Genomic DNA, 17,982 nt, shown 5'->3' with positions numbered 1-17,982 from the left:
GGTGATTGGCTGCGAGCGGTGCGAGCGGTTGCCACTAGGAAGTGTTGTCTGCCATTTTGTGATTCCGTTGAAGCGAGTAAGGGGAAAAAAGGAAGAAAAAAGTGGGAAAGAGGAGGGTAGGAGCGCTGCGAGGTTTGTAGGGTGGGTAGGGTGTGCTATAGAGGGATTGTGAAGCGAATTATTTATCCCTACTGGTGTGAAAATACTGTTTTGCCCACAGTGAGATGGTGCTGAGGTGAGGTGCTGGTACAGTCTGGGATGATACCGTGCATCTAAACTGTGAGCTGGGTGCTGTTAAGTGATGTGCTCTGGGCGGTGTAGCATAGTGGGAGCTGTAGCATATCTGTGCAGGTAGTATGCGTTTAGAGTATAGCGGGAGTGGGAAGCAAAGTACTTAGTGGTATTGGTATGAAGACTCGGGGATGAAACTGTGAGTGTAAGTCGTGAGTTTATTGCTGTGAAGTGATTTGCTGTGGGCGCTGTAGGATACTGGCCGCTGTAGCATCCCTGTGTAAGTAGTGTTAGTGTGAGTTTATTCTATACAGGGAGTGTGAAACAAACTACTCATCCCTATTGGTCTGAAGAGTGGAATGTAGTATTTTAGGAAGTAGAGATAAAGGAATAATCGTGAAGAATATAATGCAGAATGTTGCAATGCCAGAGAAGGAAAATTGTAAAATGAGTTGTGTCTAAGAAACTGGTTGTGTGTAATAAAGGGATGGACTTTGAAAATTATATAGAAAGTGTCTATTTCAGTGCCATAATTGGACCCACTGGTGCAAGAGCTAGGGTATCCAGCTGATGCACAGTTGAACCACTTCTGCTCTATTTAATCGTAAGCTCCGGCATCACTGAATTGTATATTACATGTTACAGTTGCATGTGAAATAAACAATAGCTATTACACTTGAATGACTCTACATTCTATAAAGAAAATAAAGGCAGGATACGATTACCACATGTATCGTTTAAGAAAATAAATAAAATAAAAAGAAATTGCAAAATGTAGTCATCAAAATTTTTATGCACCTTGGCAGTGCTTTTTTGTAACAGAAAATTAATAACAGTAGAATAATTAGCAATCTGTTGTACAGTATATTCAATGTGGTGCGTGTCAGAATGGGTACTAGTTCTACCCACATTGGAACTTTGAGGATGAATACAAACATTTTGCTTCTGAGAAGCACATTCAGTACCTTTGTAGTCAAACCGTATGTAGAAGAGTAGGATCTGCTTCACATGGGTACCCCCACTTTTTGCTGGTGTTTCACTGTTTTTCGACCTTAGTCTAGCTGTGGCCCTGCTAATCAGGACACCAGCCTAGCTGCTTCCTCTCTAAAATGGTTTCCATGTACATTAGGTACATCTCTAATTGGATTCTAGAGTGCCTTATAAGTCCCTAGTATACTATGTACCCAGGGCATAGGTACCTCAGAGGCCTACCAGGGGCTGAAGCATGTATTATGCCACCCCTGGGAAGCACTCCAAAATGACACCACAGGTCTCCTACTGCAGCCTGGGTAAGGTGGTGCATGCACTCCTTACTGTGGTATAGGCTACCTATATCACTACCATTGCACACACATATAAAACCTATAAGTCACTCCTATGGCAGGCCTTAACAATCCTGAAGACAGATTGCTTGGTTTTATGTGAGAGGGTGCCCCTGCATGAGCAGAGCCCCTCTGCAGCATTCTGGGTACCTCCTCTGATGCTGTTTGTAGTGCAGCCTGCCATATACTCTTAAGTGCATTATAACCTCGCGGTAAATTCTAGCTTTGGACTGGCTGCACAGAAACATGTTGGGTTTGGTGTCAAACACTTTGGAATACTACCCCCCGCCATTTCTGGCGGCTGGGGTAGCATTCCACCCTTCTAGAGGGAGAAACATGTTCACACTGGTCTACCTGGTAAAGACTTTCTAAAGCCCTGGCATCACAAAATGGACGCCACAGACGCGGGTCTGGCCTCCTGCTGCTGACCGAAACTCCGGCAGGGGAGGCCTGGACAATAGGTTTCCTGTCCCAGGGAGGTGTAACCACCTCCCCAGACAGGTAGATGTGTATTGGGGCTGGGCAGGAGCACTCGCTGATGCTTTGAAGTCCTGCACTGAGGGCACACTCGGTGTCCCTGTGCATAGTCCAGTTCAAACTGGTTGCAGGGGCTATCTGCCCCTGCTCTGGCGTGAAACTGTACAAAGGAAATGGGTGTAACCACCCCTCTTTCCAAACCCTCCCATAGGTGGGTCCCTAGAGTATGTCCAACCCCCAAACTTAGTATAAGTATGGGAACCCAGTCCTTGAGACTTTAGATTACCCTGGACTGAAGAAATCTCCTTTGGGGTCAAGGAGGGACTCCCCTGCTTGGCAGGCACCAAAGAAGCAACTGTCCGGTCTGCAACTCTGAAGTTCCCTCAGGACGCCGAAGTCTTTGCATCACCAGAGGAGGATTTCCAGACTTCCCCGAGGCTACCCTGAGTCCACAGCAAACCTGAGGCCATGGCTATCGTGGGTGACGTGGAACCTTGACCCCTGGACAGCATGAACTTTTGCCAGTACATCATCTTCCTGGTCTTCCTCGAAGTTGTACTTTGGGCTCCAAGTAGACTCAGCCTTGGACATCTACTGCACTGAAGATCTCTGGCCTCCACTCCACGAGTGACCCGTGGGCCAGTTTCCAGTGCGACTGCTTGAGGCTCCTTTGCGATCGCTAGCCCGTTGGCTAGTGGGTCCCCACGAAGGCAATTCCTCTTCTGATTGGGCTTTCCTGGTTGCTCCAGATATGCCCAAACTTTCCTTCACTGGGTGAGTCCCCCAGACCTTGCTAGTCTGCACCTACATCTTTCTTCTATTTCCCCTTGACTTGCCGTTGCCAAGGCTTGTTGGGTCCATCCTGGTCGCCGACACTGCAGCACTCGACAGACTTTATGGTATAGCTGGAATCCAGCTCCTGGTTGTCATCAACACCTCCTGGACCTCGTGGCTGAAGAGTCAAGACACCCATCAACTCACCTGAAGCACCCGACATCTGTGGGCATTGGACTATCGTGCCCGTGGTCACTGGTAAGTGACCCAGACTCTGTCCCCTCTGCTTTCAGGTTCCTTCCATCCTTGATTCAGGCTTGGATCTCTCCAGACACTTCTCCTCTTCACGGCAGCAGAACTTCTTTTCCAGCTTCCATTGAAAACGACACCGCGACCCGACAACATTTGACACCTATGCACCCGGCTTCCCTGGGTGAGGTAACTCAAGTATTCCGGTGCTCCCATGGGTGTTGGCCCTAGACACCTCTAAGTCCAACAGGGTTTGCTTGTAGTCATCCTCTAAGTGTCGTTAAACTCTTAATTGCCAACTGCGACTTTCCCCATAGAAGTTAACGGCGATTCGCGGCCGTGTTCTCACACTGCACGCGTCCCCCGTGGGTCCCCTGTGTCACTACCTTGGGTGGTTCCTTGTGGTCCAAGCACCTCTACTGGCTCTAGGCCTTGTGTCTAGTTCAGTCGTGGTTCTTATACCACTTTATTGGTATATGGTTTGGTACGCCCCTAGGGCTCAAATGTGTATTGGTGCTTTTACTGTTGAATACTGACTTGCAACTTAAGTACTTTGAACTCCAGCCTCATAAAGAGACTAGAGGGGTGTGTTTTATCTTAAATACATATATTTTAAATATATACCTGGTGTGCTTGTTCTTTCATTTGGTCATTCAAGAGTTTATAGACTGGTAAAATAAGCTGCTTTACATTCCTTCAAGACTTAGCCTGAAGGCTGCTCTCCATAGCTACCACTAGGATAGCATTCAATAAAGGTTGTCTTTAACCTATCACCTTAAGGGGTTTGTTTGGACTGGTACAGTGTGCCCACTACAATTAGTGGACAGCATATACCAGGCCAACTTCTCACACCGTACATTATTGTCTTCAGCTGTTTCAAAAAAACATTCTTGTGTAGAGAGCTAAGGCATCGAGCTTAGCCAAATTCCGATTGCTTCTGCTCTAGTTAAATCGAAGCTCCTGCATCAGTGAATTGCACAATATATGTTACATTTCTATGTGACCTACATAATAGCTATCAGACATGAATAAATACATTGTGTAATGAAAATAAAGGTAATTTACGATTACCACACTGTGCCAACCAGTTCCTAAACAAAGTCGTCTTTTTACATTTTTATCGTGAGGTTCTGAGCAGAGGCTGACTTTGAGTAAAATTGTGTGGAAGGACTTTGTGAATACCAGGCAGACTGAGAGGTGTATGCACAAAGAATTGACTTGGTTTCTAAATGGGTGTCTGGTTTAGGTTAATTTTGGAAGTAAATAGCGTATTTGCATAGGCCATACATCACCGATTCCTGGTTAGACTGGAGACGTAAGGGGGAATAAAGAGGATAGAGTTCAAATGTTTGAGTATACTTAGAAAGTTATTATATCAAAGTAGTAGGATTGAAGTGTACTATCAAAAAATTAAAGGAAAAAGTCAAAAAAGATGGAAAAAAATCCATACAAGAATAATGTGAGTTTCTTACAAGTCTTGGAGATTCCAGTCCAGAAGTTCTTCAGCTGCTTGAGATGCGTGATGTTCTAAGAGGCTATTGTTGCCATCGTGTGCGAAAAGCGAAGCGATCCAATTCATATTCTCGAAGGGACAGTAATGTTCCTCAAATTTTGGAGCTGTAATTTGAATGGGCAGGCAATCTCCGATGTTCTGAAATGTCGCACGTTGCAGGAGATCTTTCACGGCTGCGCAGAAATCCCATTGCACTGCGATTCCTTTTTGCATTGCATTCGCCATTGCTCCGCTGCCAGAACAATCACGTTCATGGTTTTCAAGATACTCCATTACCTGCTGGATATCTGGAGCGATTGTTGAGATGTTGGCCAGGCATACATCCATTCGCCAGTCGAATGGTCAAGTTTTGCAATCAAACGATAGTTGTACGCATATCGCATAAGTGTAGATAAATGTTATGCTGTAGCTAGCTCCGATAATAGATAGAGGCAGGCAGCTGAAAAGTGTTTCCTTTTTTACAGTATTGATGTAGCTTGGCGTAGAGGCGTATTCTGTCGGACATAGTTGTTACCATAGAGAGCGTAGCCATTTCTATAAGTAGAATTAGTAGTAGGATGGCCGCAAAGAGGATGAGAATTATGGGCACTGTACCTGTTATTGCAGAAATGATCAAAAGAATGTCTGAATGTAGTCTGGTATTAAAAGAAGAACAGTTTGAAAGCGTGTTAGAAGGCTGTAGGAGACCTTGTTAAAAAAGTGTGCCAGACCTTGAGTGTGACATGTGTTGAAAATTGTGTAACAATTCACAAAGTGTAATGGGAGGTTCGTATTTACAAGGGAGTGTATTTTACTTGAAGTTTGTGGTATCTGCAGTCGATAAATTTATTTTGCAGAAGTGAGGGTCACTTCTGTTGTGAACAAAAGCGCTTGCAGTTTGGTTTGTTTAATGAAATCTTTTTTTCAAAGTAGGGATTGAAGGCCAAGTTGAAGTTTGGGAGTTAGTTTGTGTGGGTGGGAATAGACATTGCCTCAGGAAGTTACTCGGTTTGAATCAGTAAGGACATACGGTATGCCAGCTCACATTCCGTAGGTGTGCATGTTATTGAGAAGCAGATAACTGCCGTTAGAAAGCTGTGTGAATGTTGGTCTGATTGTGGGAGTTGGCGTCCTTTTAAGAAAGGACTCAAGATTGGGGGCTGTAAGCTTAGAAGCACTGTGTAGTTGGACATTCTTGGATAGTAATGAATGACTGCCATTGTGGTCGCACTTTTCACCTGTGAGAAAAACTTCTGTATGTTCTTTAAAACAGCGATATGTAAATGGGAGAAACCACTGCTCATGAATAAACGTGCTGCTTGATTTAATCACATACAACATGACAAACAACATGTACACCTAGCAGGCACAACACTACGTATTGTGGGAACCGTGGCTAGCCATGTACACAAACTAAACATGGCATGGCACCTCTGCCACACAATGCAGAATGCAGGGAGAGATGGAAGCAAAGTATGCGCGAAGGTCCCAAGTAATTCTTGATTATAAAAGTATACAATGCAAAGTCTTGAGGGGATGTGCCGGACAGACTTGAGTATGCAGAGCACAGACATGTACATGTCAACATACACTGATGGTCTATTGAGTGAAGTGGACAGTGGACGCAACCATGATAGTATAGTCAGTAGGGAAGATTACGGAATGGTAGCGCGTACGTGCCTCCCCCCCCAAATGTTTAGGGAAGTGGGCTGGCTCGCCGTACGCAAGGCTAGCATAGGGGTATGAATAAAAGGCATGGTTTTTTGGGTGTGGTTCTCTTCCGGATTGGCGAATGTGTCTGCCAGGTCTGTGCAGCTTACACCGCCACGAGGCTGACGCTGTGAGAGAAGGTGGGTGCGTGAATGATGCTCTCAGCCTGCTGGTACTCAGAAACCTTCATGGCCGCTGTGAGCCATATATGCCCCACAGTTCACCTTTCGACACCGCTGTATGTGAAAGAGGGCCGACCAAATGCCGGCGAAAGGTCCTGGGCCGAGGTCTGCGAGCTCGGAAGGCTCATGAGAATAATCCTGGCTACTGCAACACAGGCACACAGAGCCCAGCCTGAGGCCCAGAAGCGTGGAGTGCTCTGTATAATAGTAACACAGTAGTCTGACAGGTACCGACAGTTGAACGGTGTTTCGATACCATAGTGGACCATGTTAGAACTGTATCTGAGAGTGGAGATGAAGGTACTCCCTTCAACCAGCTGCAACCAACTCTGGGTCCCAACAGGGGAACAGTGTCTTGATCCCATAATGGGCTACGTCCGATATTACCTGCTGCTGAGTTTTCAGAGAACTCCCTCCGTTGAGGTGCATCACACTCTGTGCTTCCTTAGCTAACTGCTGTACAGGATTATTGGGGTTTGTTGACTGCAGTCGGTGGAGTTCACCGTGGTACAGCAGGTCCGAACAATGAAACAGGGTCTTGATTCTATGATTGAGGATGTCAGAAGTTAAAGTCTGTGATGATTTCGATGTACCCCCTCCGATCAGGTGCAATCAACTCTGGGTCCCAACAGTGGAATGGTGTCTTGATCCCAGAATGGACGATGTCCGATATTACCTGCTACTGAGTTTTCAGGGAACTCCCTCCGTTGAAGTGCATCAGACTCTGTGCTTCCGTAGATAACTGGTGCATATGATTATAGGGGTTGGCTGACTGTAGTCGGTGGAGTATACCGCGGTAAGCAGGTCCGAACAGTGGAACGGTGTCTTGATATCACAATGGATGATGTTAGAACTGCATCTGAGAGTGGAGATAAAGGTACCCCGTCTGATCAGGTGCACTCAACTCTAGGTCCGAACACTGGAAAGGTGTCTTGATCTCACAATGGACGATGTTAGAACTGCATCTGCGAGTGGAGATGGAGGTACTCCCTTTGACCAGCTGCAACCAACTCTGGGTCCCAACAGTGGAACGGTGTCTTGTTGCCATAATGGATTATGTTAGAACTGCATCTGAGAGTGGAGATGAAGGTAATCCCTTTGACCAGGTGGAACCAACTCTAGTTTGCAACAGTGGAACGTTGTCTTGATTCCACAATGGAAGATGTCCGATATTACATTCTGCTTAATTTTTACAGAACTCCTTCCGTTGAGGTGGATTGGACTCTGTGCTTCTGTAGTTAACTGCTGCACATGATTATTAGGCATGGTTTATTGCAGTTGCTGGAGTAGACAGCGGTACAGCATGTTCGAAGAGAGAAACAAGGTCTTAATTCTATGATTGAGGATGTCAGAAGTTAAAGTGTGTGATGATTTTTGTGTATTGCTTCTCATGAGGCGCAACCAACTCTAGGTACCAACACTGGAAAGGTGTCTTGATCACACAATGGACGATGTACGATATTACCTGGTGCTGGTTTATCACACAACTCTGTCTGTTGAGGTGCATCAGATTCTGTGCTTCTGTAGTTAAGTGCTGCACATGGTTATTGGGCTTAGTTGACTGGTATTGCTAGAATACACCGCGGTAGAGCAGGACCAAACAGTGAAATGGGGTGTTAATTATATAATTGAGGATGTTAGAAGGTACAGTTTGTGATGATTTCTGTGTACCCCCCAGATGAGGTGCAAGCAACTCTAGGTCCCAACAGTGGAATGGTGTGTTGATCCCACAATGGACGATGTTAGAACTGCATTTGAGAGTGAAGATGAAGGTACTCTCTTCGATCAGGTTCATCCAACTTTAGGTCCCAACTGTGGAACGCTGTCTTGATCCCACAATGGATGATGTCCAATATTACCTGCTGCTTGCTTTTTTCAGAAGTTCGTATGTTGAGGTGCATCACAGTCTGTGATTCCATAGCTAACTGCTGCACATGATTATTGGGCTTGGTTGACAGTAGTCGGTGGAGTATACTGTGTTACAGCAGGTGCAAACAGTAAAATGCAGTCTTGATTCTATGATTAAGGATGTCATAAGTTAAAGTCTGTAATGATTTTTGTGTACCCCCTCTGATCAGGTGCAACCAACTCCGTGCTTCCAAATCCAACGGTATGTGGCTGTGAGTTGTGAATGACCACTGTATTTGGTGTAGACTGCAGTTCGCAGGGTTCACAATTTTTATTGCGTGGTGATTGTTTAATTACAGAATCCAGTAGTTAAGTAATTAGAACGTCTATTGAAACATACACATTATTGTTTTAGTATACTTGCTTCAAGAAGTTTTTTTATATCAATTATAGGTTTAGTGAAATGACCAAATTTATCTTGAAGTCCACAGGAACAGTGAATAGTGTAGACTGTGGAGAGATGAACTCCCAATTGAAATTGTTTTGATTTATTCATTGTAGAGTTCTCTGTAATTTATGTTGTTTTATTTTCTAAAGAGGGAGTGAGAAAAAGTATTGTTGGTTGTGTGTGTGAGTACTGCTTTTAATTAACAATGCAGACAGTAGTGCTCACAATTCAGATTGAGTTGCTATTATAGATGATGCAGTCGTGTAAGAGAAGAGATTGCTGTAGTGTGCTCTGTCTGCACCACTCATACACATCCTTGCAGGCTCCGCACATGTTTTCTTTGTTTCGTGTATTGCAAACTGTAGATTTCAAGTCAATGCTACGTGACTGTGGGCCCTTGCTAACCACTCTCGTTGGCCTATACTGCAGACTTCAGTGTCCACATTTGACATTGAGTCGGTATTGTAGATGATGCAGTCCTGTAGGAAAAGACATTGCTCCAGTGCGCTCTGTCTGCACCACTGATATGCATCATTGCAGGCTCCACACACTTTTCTTTTGCTTTCTGTATTGCAAACTGTAGAGGTCAAGTGAATGCCACGTGGCTGTGGGCCCTTGCTGAAAGCTCTCTCTGGCCTATACTGCAGACTTCAGTGTCCACATTTGACATTGAGTCGGTATTCTATATGATGCAGTCCTGTAGGAAAAGCAAAAACCAAAGGAAATGATGGACGGAGTGTTGAACATTGCAAGCACTCACCCCCAGTCAACTGATCTGGGTTTAATCCATCACCGTTCTTTTGGCGAAAGAACAAAGTGGGTGGCAAAGTGGGCTAAAGAACGGTGATGGATTAAACCCAGATCAGTTGACTGGGGGTGAGTGCTTGCAATGTTCAACACTCCGTCCATCATTTGTTTTGGTTTTTGCTTTGTTCGCCATAAGTTGGCAGGGTATGCTCAGACGTGAGTCCCTTGCTCACTTTGCCACTGGATTCAAGCAAGCCTGGCTGAAGACGGCTGAAATGCCAGAAACCGGTCCTAGGAAGCTTGTTTCCGGTCCAGGGAAGACATGGCTTGGCAGTTCGGGCTGGACTGTTCCCATGAGGCACAGGGTCAGACTGATTTGCATATGGCCATGTCTGAACTGGGGTGGCAAAGTGGGCTAAAGAACGGTGATGGATTAAACCCAGATCAGTTGACTGGGGGTGAGTGCTTGCAATGTTCAACACTCCGTCCATCATTTCTTTTGGTTTTTGCTTTGTTCGCCATAAGTTGGCAGGGTATGCTCAGACGTGAGTCCCTTGCTCACTTTGCCACTGGATTCAAGCAAGCCTGGCTGAAGACGGCTAAAAAGCCAGAAACCGGTCCTAGGAAGCTTGTTTCCGGTCCAGGGAAGACATGGCTTAAGAGTTCGGGCTGGACTGTTCCCATGAGGCACAGGGTCAGACTGATTTGCATATGGCCATGTCTGAACTGGGGTGGCAAAGTGGGCTAAAGAACGGTGATGGATTAAACCCAGATCAGTTGACTGGGGGTGAGTGCTTGCAATGTTCAACACTCCGTCCATCATTTCTTTTGGTTTTTGCTTTGTTCGCCATAAGTTGGCAGGGTATGCTCAGACGTGAGTCCCTTGCTCACTTTGCCACTGGATTCAAGCAAGCCTGGCTGAAGACGGCTGAAATGCCAGAAACCGGTCCCAGGAAGCTTGTTTCCGGTCCAGGGAAGACATGGCTTGGCAGTTCGGGCTGGACTGTTCCCATGAGGCACAGGGTCAGACTGATTTGCATATGGCTATGTCTGAACTGGGGTGGCAAAGTGGGCTAAAGAACGGTGATGGATTAAACACAGATCAGTTGACTGGGGGTGAGTGCTTGCAATGTTCAACACTCTGTCCATCATTTCTTTTGGTTTTTGCTTTGTTCGCCATAAGTTGGCAGGGTATGCTCAGACGTGAGTCCCTTGCTCACTTTGCCACTGGATTCAAGCAAGCCTGGCTGAAGACGGCTGAAATGCCAGAAACCGGTCCTAGGAAGCTTGTTTCCGGTCCAGGGAAGACATGGCTTGGCAGTTCGGGCTGGACTGTTCCCATGAGGCACAGGGTCAGACTGATTTGCATATGGCTATGTCTGAACTGGGGTGGCAAAGTGGGCTAAAGAACGGTGATGGATTAAACACAGATCAGTTGACTGGGGGTGAGTGCTTGCAATGTTCAACACTCTGTCCATCATTTCTTTTGGTTTTTGCTTTGTTCGCCATAAGTTGGCAGGGTATGCTCAGACGTGAGTCCCTTGCTCACTTTGCCACTGGATTCAAGCAAGCCTGGCTGAAGACGGCTGAAATGCCAGAAACCGGTCCTAGGAAGCTTGTTTCCGGTCCAGGGAAGACATGGCTTGGCAGTTCGGGCTGGACTGTTCCCATGAGGCACAGGGTCAGACTGATTTGCATATGGCCATGTCTGAACTGGGGTGGCAAAGTGGGCTAAAGAACGGTGATGGATTAAACCCAGATCAGTTGACTGGGGGTGAGTGCTTGCAATGTTCAACACTCCTTCCATCATTTCTTTTGGTTTTTGCTTTGTTCGCCATAAGTTGGCAGGGTATGCTCAGACGTGAGTCCCTTGCTCACTTTGCCACTGGATTCAAGCAAGCCTGGCTGAAGACGGCTGAAAAGCCAGAAACCGGTCCTAGGAAGCTTGTTTCCGGTCCAGGGAAGACATGGCTTGGCAGTTCGGGCTGGACTGTTCCCATGAGGCACAGGGTCAGACTGATTTGCATATGGCCATGTCTGAACTGGGGTGGCAAAGTGGGCTAAAGAACGGTGATGGATTAAACCCAAATCAGTTGACTGGGGGTGAGTGCTTGCAATGTTCAACACTCCGTCCATCATTTCTTTTGGTTTTTGCTTTGTTCGCCATAAGTTGGCAGGGTATGCTCAGACGTGAGTCCCTTGCTCACTTTGCCACTGGATTCAAGCAAGCATGGCTGAAGACGGCTGAAATGCCAGAAACCGGTCCTAGGAAGCTTGTTTCCGGTCCAGGGAAAACATGGCTTGGCAGTTCGGGCAGGACTGTTCCCATGAGGCACAGGGTCAGACTGATTTGCATATGGCCATGTCTGAACTGGGGTGGCAAAGTGGGCTAAAGAACGATGATGGATTAAACCCAGATCAGTTGACTGGGGGTAAGTGCTTGCAATGTTCAACACTCCGTCCATCATTTCGTTTGGTTTTTGTCCTGTAGGAAAAGACATTACTCCAGTGCTCTCTGTCTGCACCACTTATATGCATCATTGCAGGCTCTGCACACGTTTTTCTTCTTCGTGTATTGCAAACTGTAGAGGTCAAGTGAATGCCAGGTGGCTGTGGCTCTTGCTGACTGCTCTCTCTGGCCTACACTGCAGACAGCAGTGTTCAGAATTCAGAGGGAGTCGCTATTGTAGAGTAGGTAGTTCTGTAGGAAAAGACATTGCTCCAGTGTGCTCTGTCTGCGGCACTCATACGCATCATTGTAGGCTCTGTAAACATTTTTTTTGCTTCGTGTATTGCAAACTGTAGAGTCAATACACTCTAGTTAATGCCACATGGCTGTGGGCCCTTGCTGAACGCTCTCTCTGGCCTATACTGCAGACTTCTGTGTCCACATTTGACATTTAGTCGGTATTGTAGATGATGCAGTCCTGTAGGAAAAGATATTGCTCCAGTGCGCTCTGTCTGCACCACTCATATGCCTCATTGCAGGCTCTGCACACTTTTTTTTTTTAGTTTGTGTATTGCAAACTGTAGAGCTCAAGTGAATGCTATGTGGCTGTGGGCCCTTGGGACCGCTCACTCTTGCCTACACTGCAGACAGCAGTATTCACAATTGAGATTGAGTCGCTATTGTAGATGAGATAGTCCTGCAGGAAAAGACATTGCTCCAGTGTGTACTGTCTGCACCATGCATATGTATCATTGCAGGCTTTGCATACTCTTTTTTGTTGCTTCGCTGATGACAAACTGGGTAGGTGAAGTCACCTTACGTATCTGTGGGTCCTTTGTGACTGCTCTCTATGGCCTACACTGCAGGCAGCAGTGTTCATAATTCAGATTGAGTCGGTATTGCAGATGATGCAGTGTTGATGGCAACAGATATTGCTCCTAGTACGGCTTGTCTACAGCATGCATCATCGGTGGCTGTGTACATGCTGAATGCTTTTGATGTGGTTATGTGAGTGAACTAGAACTGATGGAGCGTTTATGATATAATCTTTTTGTGTATTATTTCAGATCTATTGATTGTGTGTCAGTATATCACAAGTTTTTGTTCTTTTATGATTGAATTATTCCTGTATTATTTCTCATCTACTGTCCCTACCTTACTGCAGCATAAATTATTGATTCTTTTAATGTTGAATCTCTGTGTGTGATCCAATGATTACTGTTGAAGTTGATGCTAGCAGCAACCATTGTCTGAAGGCTGGTTTAGACTTACCGCACACACATCCAGCACAGACGCCACTGGATATGTCATCATGGTAATAAAAAGGAGTTGAGCGTACATGCCCGTATCCACTTCCACTATGATGGTTGCATGTTGTGTGTAGTCTACGATATGTGTATATTGCAAAAAGTTTTGAACAAAGCTCTCTAAGCAGAAGAGGTGTGTCTCATGAAATGCAGTACAGACATTGACTAAAATGGGTGGCGTTTTCGAACTGTTACAATGGGAAATGTTATGAACTAATTAAATGTTTTTTTTATGGTTACATGGCAATCGTGCAGCCAGTGCGCAATGAGACCTCACCCAATTTGATTTTGAGAAAATATATTTATTATAATATACGTTTATTAGAGTTAGAAATATATAACTGTTTAAAATATTTTTAATTATCGCTTGCTCTCATATACATTTTAAAGTTTTATAGATATAGTTTTGAGACAAAAAAAATGAGGGAATGGCGTATGCGGCGTGACATCGTATGTCTATGATGTAACACAGGGCATGGCAGCGTCCACTCGTCCCTATACATATATGACATAGCGCGCAGCTTGGTAGTGCGTGCCCGTCGCACTCCAAAGTAGCAGCTGGCGCGACCTCATATGTAAATGTTGTTACGCGGGACGCGTTGCCACAAACCCATCGGATACGAAATGCACATCATTTAAATGTGGTAGATAGGATTCGCGTGTTGATCGAGCTTGGTAGACTACCGTACGGGACTGCCGTTTTCGCAAAAAAAAAAAGTGATATACATATTTTGTGGGGAAGATATAAAGGATTACATAATTTGTAATGTTTAAAAAAAGGATGATAGAGTTGCAAAATATTACAAAACAATTTGAAAAAATATAGGTTTTCTAAATATTAAAATATGGAATTAACATTTATAAAACATTCGAAATTCACTGAAAAAACCATAGGTTTTACAGACGTTAGAGTTAGGAGTTAGCATTTAAAAAACCTTAGAAATTCACTGAAAAAACCATAGGTTTCAGGGACGTTATAGTTAGTTGGACATTTGACTCATATAAAACAAGAGAAATTCGCCTGTTATAGCTAGTTTAGCTAACTATAACTTAAGCGCCTGCAATGCACAGCTGATGATGTCACATATTACATCACTCATGACATGGTCAGTGACATCACTCATGACATCACTCATGACATCACTCATGACATCTCAAAGGACCTCACTGATGACATCATTGATGACATCATCCACGTGATAGTCTGACACACCTCTCCACAGTGTAATATAACCTTTGATAGACGCATTCTAAAATACAGACTACCGTTTTGAAAAGCATAGACACACCAATACCAGATACTAGATATCCATCCACTGATTTCTATCTACATATTGTGAGCCAGATATACACTGATACCGTCACTCATACATGGTGTCACTCATCATCACATCAGTATAACATCCACTTATACATGTATATATACATTTACACAGTGCTACTGATCCATAGAGTTACTCACACATCTATTCAGTCATGCAGAAAATAAATCATACACCCATGTACTCACCTATGCAGATATATACGCAACACCTGCCTTATTTATACACACATCACTTTCCTTATTTATATAGATACTATCACATACTTACTCTCATATACAATCACTAATACAGGTACACATTCGTGTATGTAGACACTCTTGCAATCACCGTCTTTCACGTAGTCAATTATACACCCCAACACTCACATATAGGGGCCGATTCCAAGCCTGTAAAAAGGCCGTACGAATCGTCGTACAGAGCGTTTTCTCCGTATGACTCGTACCCGGTAAACTATCCGTACAAACTAGGAAGTACGATTCGTACAGAAAGCCTATTTCCGTATGTTTCGTACAAAAGACCGTACGGGTCGAAAAAACCTACGATTCTGATCCGGAACAGCCTGTACGCGACGTCCGTACGTATTAAAGCAGCGTTTTACGGCCCAACAAGTACGATTCGTCCCTACGTCACTCCGTACGGCTATTTTTTTACGGGAGCCAAACACAGCCGGAAAAGCAGAGTCCGACGTGAACCGCTACGCAACGGACCCCATTGTACGTGTCATCCCGGTCCTCCTAGCCTATGACCTGGTGCACCGGAACCGACGCACAAGCAGCAGAAGGTTAGAACAACACCCAGGGGCCAGGGGGGGGGGGGTGTGGGGCAGGAAACATACCCCATACCCAAAGCAAAACCTATAATATGGAGCCCATACATTACCACCAGGGTCTGGTCACTTGGAGGGGCGTGGCCAGCAACCCCTGCGTACCGCAACAACGGAAGTGGATGTGTATGGTGCGTTGCACACGTACCCCTATGGCACCAGTACAATAGTGATACGGACCGTACACACGCAATGAATGCGTGGGTACGGTGCGTTGCACACATACTCCTACGGCACCAGTAGAACAGTGAAACGGACCGTACACACGCAATGAATGTGTGGGTACGGTGCATTGCACACGTACTCCTACGGCACCAGTAGAACAGTGATACGGACCGTACACACACAATGAATGCGTGAGTACGGTGCGTTGCACACGTATTCCTATGGCACCAGTAGAACAGTGATACGGACCGTACACACACAATGAATGCGTGGGTATGGTGCGTTGCACATGTACTCCTACGGCACCAGTAGAACAGTGATACGGACCATACGCACGCAATGAAAGCATGGGTACGGTGCGTTGCACACATACCCCTATGGCACCAGTAGAACAGTGATACCGACCATACACAAGCAATGAATGCGTGGGTACGGTGCGTTGCCCACGTACTCCTACGGCAACAGTAGAACAGTGATACGGACCATACACATGCAATGAATGCGTGGGTACGGTGCGTTTCACACGTACTCCTACGGCACCAGTTCATTTGGGATACGAGGTGTACACACACCAGGAATGTGGGCTTACGGACTGGCCCTGCATGTTACCTTCATATTGGTGTGTGTGTAGGTCCAGGCCAGCAGTGTACTGCTCCAAGGGAGCGGGTGGGCGGGTGGGTGGGTGCAGAGGATTCCCAGAAGTGGCCAGCCGTGTGGGGGTGGCTGCAGATCAATACCAGCAGTGGCCACAGATATAGGGGTGGGTGCAGATGAATACCAGCAGTGGACAGAGACATGGGGGTGGGTGCATAGGACTCCCAGCAGTGGATAGAGACATGGGGGTGGGTGCAGATGACTCCCAGCAGTGGCCTGCAATATGAGGTGTGTGTGCAGATGAATACCAGCAGTGTCCAGACATATGCGGGTGGGTGCAGAGGACTCCCAGCAGTGGCCTGCAATATGAGGTGTGTGTGCAGATGAATACCAGCAGTGGACAGATATATGGGGGTGGGTGCAGAGGACTCCCAGCAGTGGCCTGCAATATGAGGTGTGTGTGCAGATGAATACCAGCAGTGTCCAGACATATGGGGGTGGGTGCACAGGACTCCCAGCAGTGGACAGAGACATGGGGGTGGGTGCAGAGGACTCACAGCAGTGGAAAGAGACATGGGGGTGGGTGCAGAGGACTCCCAGCAGTAGCCTGCAATATGAGGTGTGTGTGCAGATGAATACCAGCAGTGGACAGAGTTATGGGGGTGGGTGCACAGGACTCCCAGCAGTGGCTTGCAATATGAGGTGTGTGTGCAGATGAATACCAGCAGTGGACAGAGATATGGGGGTGGGTGCAGAGGACTCCCAGCAGTGGACAGAGACATGGGGGTGGGTGCAGAGGACTCCCAGCAGTGGACAGAGACATGGGGGTGGGTGCAGAGAACTCCCAGCAGTGGACAGAGACATGGGGGTGGGTGCTGAGGACTCCCAGCAGTGGCCTGCAATATGAGGTGTGTGTGCAGATGAATACCAGCAGTGGACAGAGATATGGGGGTGGGTGCAGAGGACTCCCAGCAGTGGACAGACATATGGGGGTGGGTGCAGAGGACTCCCAGCAGTGGCTTGCAATATAAGGTGTGTGTGCAGATGAATACCAGCAGTGGACAGAGATATGGGGGTGGGTGCAGAGGACTCCCAGCAGTGGACAGAGATATCGGGGTGGGTTCAGAGGACTCCCAGCAGTTGCCTGCAATATGAGGTGTGTGTGCAGATGAATACCAGCAGTGGACAGAGATATGGGGGTGGGTGCACAGGACTCCCAGCAGTGGCCTGCAATATGAGGTGTGTGTGCAGATGAATACCAGCAGTGTCCAGACATATGGGGGTGGGTGCAGAGGACTCCCAGCCGTGGACAGAGATATGGGGGGTGTACATCATTATCAGATGACCAAACCTAAATGGTGGTATGGACGCATCCCTAACTTTGGACTATGATGATAGTGCTAAAACAACACATCACTGACAGCAGTGTCCCCCTCCCAGGAGGATAGATGTATTTCACTGTCACGCACATCCCAGGACTGATAGGAATGTCCAGGTGCTGGTCCAGCCACCAAGATGTTGTCTCTCATGGAAGAAATAGGGTCGAATACCCCTAGATACAATGCCCACAATTGGCAGTCAGGTGCCCAAATACCCTGCATAACAAGTACCATTTGTGTGGTAGGCCGTGATTACACACATGCATAGTGCTGAAAAGGGGGAATTTGTCCCTGAAGGCATTCTGACATACTCAAAACACAAGTACAGTGACTAGCAAGGATGGCACAGACGATTCAGCAGGAGACATCGGTGAGCAAGCATGGCCATTGTTGAAGGGATCCATCACCAACAAAGGAAATGTTGACACAGGTCAGCACAACAATTGTGCAACTGTTTGCA

This window comes from Triturus cristatus, chromosome 8 (assembly GCF_964204655.1).
Source record: "Triturus cristatus chromosome 8, aTriCri1.1, whole genome shotgun sequence".
NCBI lineage: Eukaryota > Metazoa > Chordata > Amphibia > Caudata > Salamandridae > Triturus > Triturus cristatus.
The sequence above is the reverse complement of the archived record's forward strand: the minus strand, read 5'-3'. Positions refer to the sequence as shown.